The sequence below is a fragment of the Ovis canadensis genome, chromosome 8 (assembly GCF_042477335.2).
Source record: "Ovis canadensis isolate MfBH-ARS-UI-01 breed Bighorn chromosome 8, ARS-UI_OviCan_v2, whole genome shotgun sequence".
NCBI lineage: Eukaryota > Metazoa > Chordata > Mammalia > Artiodactyla > Bovidae > Ovis > Ovis canadensis.
Window position 1 is genome coordinate 42,533,917 of NC_091252.1, and position 12,840 is coordinate 42,546,756.

Here is a 12,840-nt window from a genome sequence, read left to right on the forward strand (position 1 = left end):
ACTTTGATGCTGGGAGGAATTAGGGCCAGGAGGAGAAGGGGACAACAGGGGATGAGATGGCTGGATGGCATCACGGACTCGATGGATGTGAGTCTGAGTGAACTCCGGGAGTTGGTGATGGACAGGGAGGCCTGGCGTGCTGCGATTCATGGGGTCGCAAAGAGTCGGACACGACTGAGCGACTGAACTGAACTGAACATATTGTGGTAGGTATGTCTTTTTATTGTTATTATTCTTATTTTTTTATTTTATTGAAGTAAAATGGATTTATAATGTTGTATTTAATTTCTGCTGTACAGAAAAGTGACTCAGTTATACATGTGTATATATATATTCTTTTTAATATTCTTTTCCATTGTGGTTTAACACAGGATATTGAATATAGTCCCCTGTGCTATACAGTAGGACCTTGTTGTTTATCCTTCTTATGTATAATAGTTTGCCTCTGTCAATCCCAAACTCCCATTCTTCCCTCCCCACCTTCTTTCCCAGCAACCACAAGTCTGTTCTCTATATCTGTGAGTCTGTTTTTGTTTCCTAGATATGTTCATTTGTATTTTTGATTCTACATATTGGTGATACCACAAAGTATTTATCTTTCCTTTCTGACTTGCTTCGCTTAGTATGATAACCTCTAGGTCCATCCATGTGTCTGCAAATGGCATTATTTCATTCTTTTTAAGGACTAATATTCCATTGTGTGTGTGTGTGTGTGTGTGTGTGTGTGTGTGTATCTAACATCTTCTTTATCCATTCATCTGTCAATGGACATCCAACATTGTATTCTAAGGTGACGTTTTTGTCTTGTGCTATGTGAGCCATCCACCCGTGCTAACTTGTTCCTTATCGTTGACTAAAGCTCTTTATTACCTTTGCCCAATTTAAAAATTTTTAAAGATATATAACATGTTCATTACAGACAACCCAGTACATATAAGTAATTACAGAAGAAAAGAAATTAAAATGCTTAGAATCACATTCATCCAAATCAAGGCTCACACATTGTTAAATACTGTTTCTCTTCTAATTGTAGATATTTTCTTTTTTAAAGTATGAAAATTGGGGAAACATCCATGTTGTCAGGTGTCACCAGCTCTCAAATTTTTATTCATTCAAGAAATATCTGCTGAATATTTACTAAGTGCTTGATAATGGAACAACTATGAATTAAAAAAAGACAAATCCCTGCTCTCATGGAGCTTGTCTTTCGTAGAGGCAGGAAGTGAGATCTCAACTATTCTACATACAAATCATAAAATTGCTATAAAGAAAGATAAAGCAGGAAAAGAGGACAAAGCCAGGGATGTTTGAGCAAGTTCAGAAAAAAATAATCTGGAAAAGCATCCCTGAAAGTGTGTTTTTAAGTATAGAAGGAGGTGAGAGGGCAGGCATCAAAATATTTAGGAGAAAAGCATTCGACCAGAAGCTAGTATAAAAGTCCTGTCACCTGCTTGCAGTTTCTGAGAAATTCAGAGTGGCTGATGTGGAGCCAGAAAGGGGAGAGATGAGGTCAGAGAGGTGGGGTATGGGATGGAGGGCAGATTTTTTTACGTCTCTGTAAGCAGTGTAAGAACTCTGACTTTGAGTGAGATGGAAGATATTGGAGGCTTTGAGTGATAGAGTGACATGGTCTGACTCACATTTTAACAGGGTCACTTCAGATGCTGTATTGAGAAAAGACTGTAGGAAAATAAGGAGACCAGTTAGGAAGCTGTTGCACCAATCCATCAAGAGATGGTGGCTTGCTATGCAAACTGTTACATATAGGATGATAACCAACAGGTCCTACTGTACAGCCCAGGGATTATGTAATAAACCATAATGGAAAAGAATATGAAAAGAATATACATATATATTCAATTATATATATGAGACTATGAACAAGATTATATGTGTGTGTGTATTTATATATAACTGAATCACTTTGCCTTACCCCAGAAACTAATACAATGTTGTAAAACAACTATGTTGTTGTTGTCGCTGTTTAGTCGCTAAGTTGTATCTGACTCTTTGTGACCCCATGGGCTGTAGCCCACCAGGCTCCTCTGTCCGTGGGATTTCCCAGGCAAGAATACCAGAGTGGGTTGCCATTTCCTTCTCCAAGCAATCTTCCCGACTCAGGGATTGAACCCACATCTCCTGCTCGGCAGGCAGATTCTTTACCACTGAGCCACCAAAATCAGCTGAAAACCCAAACTCAATTATAATTTTAAAAAAATTAATAACTGCATCTAATTACAAGGGAAAGTTGAGCATTAATAATGTTTACAGATTTTTAAAAAATAACAATAAGTGATTGCAAGGGAGAGCTTTGGCAACACTGGAAATGATTGAATGGACTAGACACAACATTTTTGAACAGGTGGCTTGTATAATTACTGATTACGTTTGATCTCATTTCTATCCGGTTGAAGGAAGAGAGACAGGCCGTCCTGAGACTGGTCAGAGGTAACCTCACTCTTTTAGGCAAAGGGTAACCAGTGCCTAGATTTGGGTGATAGCAATGGGGATAAGAGGAAAAGAACAGAGATCATAAAAGTTAGGAAGGAAGTGGATAAGACCTACTGATTCATTAGCATAAAGAACAATGGCAGAGAAAAGCCAAAGTGTGATGTAATAGAAAAAAAACATTAATTATCTTCTTGGTTTTGCCATGACCCAGATATGGATCCTCAAGACAGTCATTTAAAGTTCTCTTGGCTTCATTTTTCTCATCCCTACAATAAATGTGTAGTTATAACTTCTGAGATCCCTTCCAGATCTAATATTTTGAGGCTGCATGCCCAGATTAATAACAGTAGTATGAACAGAGACACCAGGGAGGGATTTCATTCCAAAGGCTAGGATTCAGATTCTGAGGTTGCCACTGTTGTATGACCTTGAACAAATGACTTAACCCCTCCATACATCACTTTCTGCTATAAAATACAAATAATAATAGTCCCTAAATCACAGAGCTATTCCACATAAAACCTAAAGGGAAGTGCTTGGCATATAATGTTTCAATAAAGCTGAGAAATTAACAACAGTGCCATCCATACTTATCTGTAGAATTGATCACAACTGTGGCTCATGAGCCCAGCACGGGTCTCTTTGGAAACCAAGACTCTTGCCATCAAATTCAACTTTTATTATGTCTATAACCAAGTAATATATTATGGCGGGAAATATCGGGGGTTTTTTATAGGAATATGCCACGTAGGTACCTGGGCATTGGGTGGCTGAGTCATCAAGCTTGAAGAGTTATAGCCTTCAGATGCTACTTCCTGAAAGTGAATGCTAGTTGTCACGTCCACTCTTTCTAGCCCTGCACTGTCATGTTCTAATATTTGTCATAGGTATTACCCTAGAGCAACAGAACATAAAGATCTGAGTCATTTAGAAAAAAAAATAAGTGTTGATCCAGCAGCTGAAACTGTCAGAAGCAAACCACTCTGAGAACACTGGGTGTCCATGCACCAGATGGAGCAAGTGCGCCTGATCTTCCAGGTCTCAAGGGTGGATAAAGTAAGAACAGAACGAGATGGTGAATGTATACACACACACTGATTCCCTCCTGCCCAAGCTTGCCTTCACCTGAGTCTTAGTATAAGGATGGCAGTTCAGATAATGTCCATCAACTGAAAAACAAATGATTATGATTTGCCTAGGACGGTAGAAGGAAAACCAAGTACAAGAGGGCCAAATTTTGCAGAAGGTCCCAGTGAGGAAACCATATTGGTACATATGCCTTGATAGTAAAATCATAGAAGACACCTAAATTTTTAAGAAGCAGGGAAGGTTTGCATTCTCAGTTAAAATTAAATCTCTGAAAAAAAAAAGATTCAATCTTCTGGATTTTGTAAAATGAGTTATTTCAGAGCCAACTCTCAATTTCAGCTTAAGTGAGGCTGCACACATCAGGAACTCTAAGCCACCATCTAGAACAGGACTAAGGGTACTTTCCAGTCTCAAGTCCAGGTAATTATCTTGAAGTTCCCTTAAACTTCACTTTAAAGGCCACCCAAATTGCTGGTTTGGAAATTTATAATGTACAGGAGAAATAGTAATAAAATAATTCTTTCTTTGTTTCTCTCCCTAGTGCCAAAGAATATTTTTGTTTTATCTCTGTTTCTAAAATTGTTTTCATTATTCTTAAAATCATGCACTGGATAGTCAGAATGGTTATATCACACTTGATTGTCTCTCATTAAAAAGGTTCATAAATGAAGAAAGTGACTCTGTCTTTCCAACCACCCAGAACACCGAATCTTACAATCAGGCTCAGGGAGGAAAACCAACCATCACAAGCATGGCCCCTGTGGCCCCTGAACACTTGCTGTTAGTAACTAACACACTGAAATGTCTTACTGTCTATCTTTTTCTTTACAAATGTTAGTGGACATGGATCTATAGTTGTGATTTTTTTCCCTGCTGACAAGCAAAGCTGTCAAGAGGAGATGGGGTGTTGAAGAGGCTGCTGATGTAGAAGCAGTTTGTTCTTGAGCTCAGCCGTTTCAGTGGTCACCTCCAGCCTTTCTAGCAACTTTTGAAGACCCTATTTCTCTGTATTAAACCTCTTTCTCCTTAATATACCTAGAGGTATTTCTATTTCCAACTCTGAACTTGGACTGATAATTAATACAACTTGTCTAGGACAGACAACCTCTAGGGACAGTACCAATATAGCACTACAAAATTAATTTTTTCTGATGTATAAAGATACTGTCAGAATTGGTTTTCTGGCTGCTTTACTTTTTCTAAGTGGAGTTATTTTTATTGGTGCTTCCATTATTGCTGTTTTCCTAATTATTAAAATACCAGTGGAATGAACACAAGCAGCACAGTCAGGAATACTTGACTCAAGAAATGGAATTTTTCTTTCTGTTCATTTTCTTGCTACTCAGTACTTGAAAGGAGATGACATTTGTGAATCTTGGTAGGATTATGGAAATATTTAGCTGAGAGCTGTAAAGTCAATGGTCAAATGTTTCTTAATACTGAATAACTTACGTAGTTGTTACAGACTACATGTTGTCACTTCTCTCTTATTATGTTGGTTTTAAATATGAGAAAACTGGGACTCAGAAAACTTTAGTCAAAGTAAGCATCAAGTGGCCAAGCCAGGACTCAAATCTGGGGTATTCTAGTTCCAGAGACCATGCCCTATCTTAGAGCAGTTTTCTATCCCACACTGCTCTCCTTGCTTTAGAGATCAGGCCTAAAAATTTTAAGTGTATATAGAGTGGTGTGTGTGTGTGTAGATGTGTGTATAGCAAGTGATACAAAGCTCTTATCCTTAATCATGCAGGGTCCTTAGTTTTTCAGCTGTATTTTTTGCTATACAATTGTTTAAAAATCAGGGTACATAATCCTTTACAACACTTTATATATGTTTATGATGTTATTAACTTTAACATTATAATCATATGTTTAATTTATGTATGAAACATTATTTGTCTATGCATCTACAAGTATGTATGTGTGTGTTTCTTGATTAACCTCTGTGGTTTTATTAAATATTGACCTTCACCTTTAGAAGTTTCTAGGAGGAAGGGGCATATTGGAGCTTCATGTGCCAATTCTATTTTCTATCTTTAGATCATCTACATATAAATCGAACCACTTTAAGCCTGATGCTTGTCTGGTGGTTCACAGTTCTCTTTTTAGCTCTCTCTCCTCTTTGAGAAATTGGTTTCTTCTTTCTCCCTTCTTGTCTGTCCTTCACTTGGGCAGTGTTCTCCGGTATCAAGCGGTATCAAAAGTCTTCCTGAAATAATGCAAGTAAACTTTTTCTTCCTTCAAGGTATCTCAAATCTCTTGATAGTCTTCATTTTCTGTATAGCATTGTCATCCTTAATCATTTGGAAGATCTCCTAACAGCCTTTGGTGAATTTCTTGTACTTTTCTGTTTTACTGTATCTGCAGGTTTAGTACAGGCATGAACAAATACTGGAAGCAGAGCCATAGGTGGAGGCTGGGGAGCCAGATTACTAAATTCAGTGTACCTTAAACACGAGAGAAAGTGGATGAACAACTCTTGTTCCTTTATTTCTCTTCTGCTACTTGAGAATCTTTACTCTGTAATGGAAGACCAGCTATGAGGATTGGGTTCTATTGTTTTAACTTGCTACCTGTGTTTAAAAAATGATTAAAGAAGACAACTTAGGTGGTACAAACACGCTTTTTATTTAACACTTCCTGCAGCAGATAGTCTGTTTCACCAGAACTGCAAAATAGGGCAGAAGGCAGGAAGCTTTAAAAGGATAAAGAATCAAGATTAAGGACGAAAAAAATAGAAAATATCTGATCAGCTGGGGCCACGTAGTCACCCTTGTTTGGGGTGAGAAGGCCCAGAGGTGGCTTGGCATTTGGGGACTGGCCACCCAGATAGACTGTGTCTATAGCCAAGTGGAGGATTTGCAGGGACAGAAAAGCCATCCTACTTTCAGTTTGCTGACATGGCACCCGAGGCAGGAGTAGCTACAGCTGTGGCCTAGAAAGTTATTTCAACACATGTAATTTTTCGAAAATCATTAAATGACATTTTAGAATAATTTTTAACCACAAGGCACTCTGTTAAACAGAGCCAACTGTCTCCCACTTGGTTTGAACATGGAAAAAGGTAGGAAAATGCTGTCCAGAAGTCAGTCAGCAAATCAGAAACATACAGACCTGGAAAAAATAACGAAGTTGGTTGGGTGATAGACGCTGCACCAGAAACATCACAACAGGCTTGATGAGGTGATGAGGTTAGAAAGATAACTGTTCAGGATAGAGCCGCTACTGAGGTTGGAAGAGGCTAACATTTGCTGAGTATCTTCTTGGTATTGTGTCCTCTCTAGTGTGTGCTTTTTGCTGAGTCATCTTGTAAACGATAGTCAAATCACACCCTTGGAGTAGAATTTTACCTAGTGGGGTGAGATAATGCAAGGTAAATGAGGACGGCGCTGGGTGGAGCTGACCATATTCTATGTTCATTCACATTTCGAGTGGGTGCGTTGTGTTTGAGTTTTATTGTGCATGTTTACAGATGCAGGATTTTGGTTTTCAGTAAGCTCGGTGCTGCTGAGGTGCTGTGTATGAGAACTATAGCATCTAGAACTGATAAGATGAAAGCTGCTGCTGCTGCTGAGAACACAGGGGGTGTACTGCTTCAAGTTCTAAAATGAAAGAAGGGTAAACTGAACCACCTCCAGAACAGAATTAAGTTGCCTTCTCGTTGGGGTGTAAGTTCTAATGTCACAACACTATAAATCACATGGAGTCAACTTTATCTTTGGAAATTCCTTAAGTAGATTTTATTTTGCCAGTATAGAAAGCTCAAAAGCTACAAATGATGTCCTTTTGTTTCTCTATGTATGCTCCCTATAGGTTCCCCTTCCTGGGTTCACTGTGTATACTGTGGGAATGGTGAGCGTAAATAAGGAGGATAGCATAAAGGGATTTCTTGCCAATGCTTTTGTCGTTGTTGTTTGGTGGAACACAGACATCACTGAATTGCTGTATGTTAAGTGAGCTTTTGATGCAGCTCTTCTATTACCAGGAGAGTAAAGGAGGCTCAAAACCAGTCATATAGCTCAAGAACTTAGAGATACTCAGCCTTAGAGTGACACACTCACTGTGTAGACCCCATAGCTACCGTGAAATATTTGGAGGAATGCTCAGTGAAAGAGGAATTAGAACAGAAATGGGCATTTTCAAACAACTGGTAATGGCTGTCTGGAGTACTGTATTAAAAAGAATGTCAGGCAACATCCAAAGTTAGTGGAGAAGAATTCTTCTTAACAATGAGGTCAAAAGCCAGTGTCCAGGTGTTACACATGTTGGAACTGTGTGGATCCAGTTGGAATATACTGAGCACTTCAAAATGGAGTTCATGTGGGACTGGGGATGCTGTTTTCTGTCATGTACACTGAGGAGTCAAAAAAGTCAGTCTGTAACATGGTGTCTTAGGTCAATTACACTTCAACAAAACAAAAAAATGTTAAAGTCAGCCTGGAAAAAGAGGAAAATCAGAGAGAGAGAATAGAGCAATCTTTCAGAAATGAGAGAACTAACCACCCTAAAGAGCATTCTCCTTCATTCCTGATGATTTTCTGCTTCTCAGGCTTTCTCTCATAAAGAATTACTCATATCCTCCCAATGAATTCACTTTTTATTTTCATATTTTTACTTTAGCTGGTCATTTAGGTTTCTGACTTTTGCAACCAAACAATCCCTAAGAAGTCTATATCTCAGTGGGATATTTTTCAATCCATTTAATTCAATTTAACCAATATTTACTGAATGTTTTTCATACTTCTTACATATACTCATTTGTGTCCAGTTATGAGCTTGACCTATGACTGGAGTTTATGGATGAGTCAAAGGGAACAGCAGGCATAGATGATGAGGAAACATAAATAAATGAAATGTGAGTCCTTAATTCTTCCCAGCCAGGTCATATGTTCTGAGTTTTCTTTGACATTCCTTACTACTGGTGCTAGTGGGTAAGAGGTGTGGGTGGCGGTGGCTGAGACCCGGCCCTCCTAATTGTCATAAGCGCAAACCTGAGGGATGAGGGGGAAGTTTGACACAGGAAATAGCAGCCAGAAGCACGTCTCTCTGATGATGAAGAACACAATCCAGTGAAGCTCTCTAATTAATCAGATCTTTTTTAAAAAATTTCTTCAGAAACTACTGCCTTAATCTCTGAAGATAATAAACCTCACTTGAAGTCTTGAATTGACTCACTCTCCGTAATGACTAAGATACAAGTAGAGCTTTTATCTCACAAAAACCATTACCAAGACACAACCGATTAAAAAGCTAACCAAAATCTCTGTTCCAAGTTAGAGCACTTAGCTCTAGGAAGAACCTGAGGAGAATAATAAACACAGTTTCTTTGTGTATTCTGACTGCAAGGTCAAAAGCAAAGGAAACCCAAACCAAGTCAAAAATGGGAGAGTAAGCTCTTTTATGATATGTGTGTATAGGTATGTATGTTGTTGTTTAGTTGCTAAATCACGTCCGACTCTTTTGCAACCCCATGGACCGTAGCTCGCCAGGCTCCTCTGTCAATGGGATTTCCCAGGCAAGAATACTGAGTGGGTTGCCATTTCCTTCTCCAGAGGATCTTCCTGACCCAGGGATCAAATCTGCATCTCCTGCATTGGCAGGCATATTCTTTACCACCAAGCCACCTGGGAAACCTGTGTGTATATATATGTTTGTTCAAATATATATGCTATATATATTCCCAAAATATATGACTTGTTTAGGAGGAATGATTACAAAGATGGGATGCTTAGTTTACATGTGAATTCTTAAAAAAAAAAAAATCTTCCTGCAATCTTTCAATGGACCCTAGCCAAGAAAACTGATGAGTTTTTCATCCAAAGGGAAAGGAAAAAATGCACCTTGCTTAGATAAAGCTAATAGCAAAAGGAAGTTTCACAGGATCACAGGGAGCACATGATTCTGGGTGAATGGGAGAGTGGGAAGTTTTGGAGTTAAGGAGTGTGAGAATGAGAGGAACTATCAAAGGACAGAAGACACAGCTTCTAGCCCTGACTGTACTGCAATTGGCTGCAGATCTGTCCAGTGCCCTCCTTAGGTGGAACATCCATCCTTCCATTCATTCATTACTTTAGTGATGTCTTCTAAGCACCAATTATGTACCAGATGCTGTAGGAAGCACTAAAAACACATCTATGAAGGAAGCAACAGAAGGCATATAAAGAAAATTAAAGCAGGGAAAGGAGATGATGAGTGACAGAAGTGTTCTCAGATAAGACAATGAGGGAGGCTTTCTGAGGAGGGGAAATCTGAGCAGAGACCTGAGTGAAGTGAGGAGGGAGCCCTGCAGGTCTGTATCTGGGAGTGCCAGGCAGTTGGAGTATTTGGGACGAAGGCTGTGAGCAAGGACTGACTTGCGAAGTTACAGGCACAGAGACGAGGCCAGTGTTGTGGGAGTGCAGCAAAGCAGGAGGAAAGTCAATGAAGATGCGGCAGAGAGGGAGTTGGAGCCTGGCCTTGTACGTTACAGTGAAAGACCCAGCTTCCATGCCCTCAGAGTAGTTCCCAATTCCTGAGCCCGGGACTTGGGTCTCACTCCCCCCAAGGTCCTGGCAGTGCTTTCACACTGTAGACACTATGCAAAGAAACTGGTTAATAACTGTGAATAAACTACTCCAGAATAAACTCAAAACAGGCACATTAGGTGCCCCCAGCCATGCGAAGTACCTGTGTCAGGTTTACTTAGAGATTTTGGCCAATTCTCTGCACAAATGACCTTGTCTTTGGCAATCAGCTAGTCACATTTGCTACAGTAAAATACTAATCATTTTTATTTCCACATAATTGCTGATCTTGGAGCTTGGCAGGCAACTGCTCGAGATAATAAATGCCTGAAATGTCGAGAGACCTGGAGCCACATGGCACACGTTTTAGTAATCATTTTGGCAGACGCCTTAGAAGTATTTGTTGAATAATCTACTTTCATATTTTAGAAAAAATTGAGTCTTGAGCCAATGACCCAAGAAATGCAAAGGAACGCTGCTGGCATGACAAATTCTCTGAGTTGATAGAAACATTTTTCACTCCAGGATTCTCTTAGGAAATTATGAAATGACATTGCTTCATATAGAAATTTTCTTCAGTATATATTCATTTAGCATTTAGTTTAAAACTATATCTTCTTCTCTTTTAAGGAAGACACAATTAGGGAATTTTCTTTTCTTTTTCTTTCTTTCTTTCTTTCTTTTTTTTTTTTTTAGGCAAGAATGGCCTTTGACTCCAGGTTAGATGAAGATACCCCATACAGGACATTGAGGGCTTTGTGATGGCAACAGGAAAAGCCCAGGAAAAAAGAGAACCTTGCTGAAGGACACATGCCCGAAAGGGAAGGGTGGGTGCTGCCGGGGGAAGGGGGAGGAAGGCAAAGAGCTAAGAAGATGAAGGAGACAGGGAAGTGACTGCTATTTCAGGAGATGCCCTGATAAGCTTATTGCAGAGTGTGGAGCACAGTCAGTGACCTTTGACTGGATTCAGATTACAGTCGCTGTCAGTGTTCAGTCGTCGCAGAAATGGTCCCATACTTTTAAAAGAACATGCAACGTAGAGCTAGACTGAAACCCCATCTGTAATGCTGTTAGGTTTTCACCAGTGCTGGTGTAACATCCACATAGATATTGAAAGCCACTCTACAGTCTCGACACTGACCACTTACTAAGCCAAGTAGGGTGCTGTGGTCCCCAGTCTCAGCATAAGAATGATGGGTGTTCAAATAGTGTGATTGTTGCAGGAGGTGGAGGAGGCCATCCAAGGAAGGAAAGAGAAGGGATCTATGTGGGATGGTTTTAATTTTATTGAGACCATTTCTTGGAGACTTTATTATCTTTAAATAAGTTTTTATGGTATTCTGTAATATGTATTCTTGAATAGTTCTATTTTTAATAGTTTCTTCATTTTGTTTTCCCTTCTTCCACAGAAGAGATGCCATCTCTTATATTTTAAATCTCTTTTAAAGGATTTAATTTTATAGTGCCATTAAGACCAAAAATATGTCAATTTAGTGAGGGAAGAGATTTAATTGCTTCAGAACATCCTCATTTTGAAATATAAACATGTTTTCTTTTTCTCTTTGGTCAATTTGGCAGCATGAAGTCACTTATTTGTGGCTGTTATTTGTCTCCACAATTTCCCTTAATAGTAGGTTTCACAGTCTCTATATTCATGAAGCATTTCCTTATGTCTGGACCAAATCCCTTTTTGCTCTAATTTGAGGCCAGAGACTTTGTGGAGCTGCTCACAATTGTCTATTGAATAGACAAACACTTGGAGTTTGTTTTGAAAACTCACTTCTCTTTACCAGGGTAGACAGTCCTGATCTCACAGGCATCCTCAATGGCAGTATAATGCCTTCATAATAATGTGCTCACATATAAAACTGGTCTATATAGTTCTACAGTCTCAGGACTAATTCAGGAAATGCAACACAAAATTTATTTGACAATCTTACTTGATAATACTATTATCCATACTATTATCCCTCATATTGGAATGGTTCTTTAATTTACAAAATACTTTTATAAGCAAGAGCTCATTTTATCTTGATCACAAATCTGTGAAATAAATATGACTTTTTTTCTTTTCTTTTAGCTTCTTATTTACAGATGAGGTCACTGAATCTCCAACACATTACTAGTAACGGGGAAAGCAGATTCAAGTCTGGCTCTTCTGAGACAAAGACCAGGGACATTTCCACTCCCCAGCAGCTGCCTACTACATGCAAAGCCCTGAGCTGAATGTTGCAAAGGATACAACAATGGTTGCTCATCTTCTGCTGATCTGCTGTGAGGTAAGGAGAAAGGTCTTAGGGAGGAAACTGAAAGATTCGGGCTTTGACTGTTAAGTACTGTTTGGGCAGGTGGAGAAGAAAGTTAGAAACACTCCTGGTATGAGGGGACCTGCCTATATAAAGTATGTTGTGCAAAATCATTGCATGTTAAGCCTATCTCATGCAAAGTGCATCCTTCAAGGTGTGATAAAGTTCCGTGATTAAAAACTAGGGCTATGAAGTCCCAGAGATCTAATCCACCAAGTAGTAACTGTACCCTTCTGGGCAATTTTCTTCATCATTTTTTGTTTCATTTTTCTCATCTTTAATACAAGAGGATTAAATGTAACTATTTGTGTAAATACACTATAAACATTAGCTATCAAAGCACCAAAAATGCTAAAGAGACAAAAACTATGCAGCATTTAGTAAGAATAAAGGATGGAAGGGGATATTCCTGACTCATATCTCAGTTTCTTACTTCCCAAAGACATAATTCAAAACCTTTCATAGCCTCACCGACAGTTCCTAGTGCTAAA

At 39.0% G+C, this 12,840-nt stretch overlaps 1 long non-coding RNA gene across 2 annotated transcripts in view; it reads left to right on the forward strand.

The window, feature by feature from the left end:
• Positions 1 to 12,322, forward strand: part of LOC138444792 (uncharacterized) — a 260,276-nt gene extending 247,954 nt beyond the window's left edge. For both annotated transcript variants that reach the window (XR_011258590.1, XR_011258589.1), the window contains exon 4: positions 12,124 to 12,322. This is a non-coding gene — a long non-coding RNA (uncharacterized lncRNA). The remainder of the gene's footprint in view (positions 1 to 12,123) is intronic.
• Positions 12,323 to 12,840: the final 518 nt, after the last annotated feature.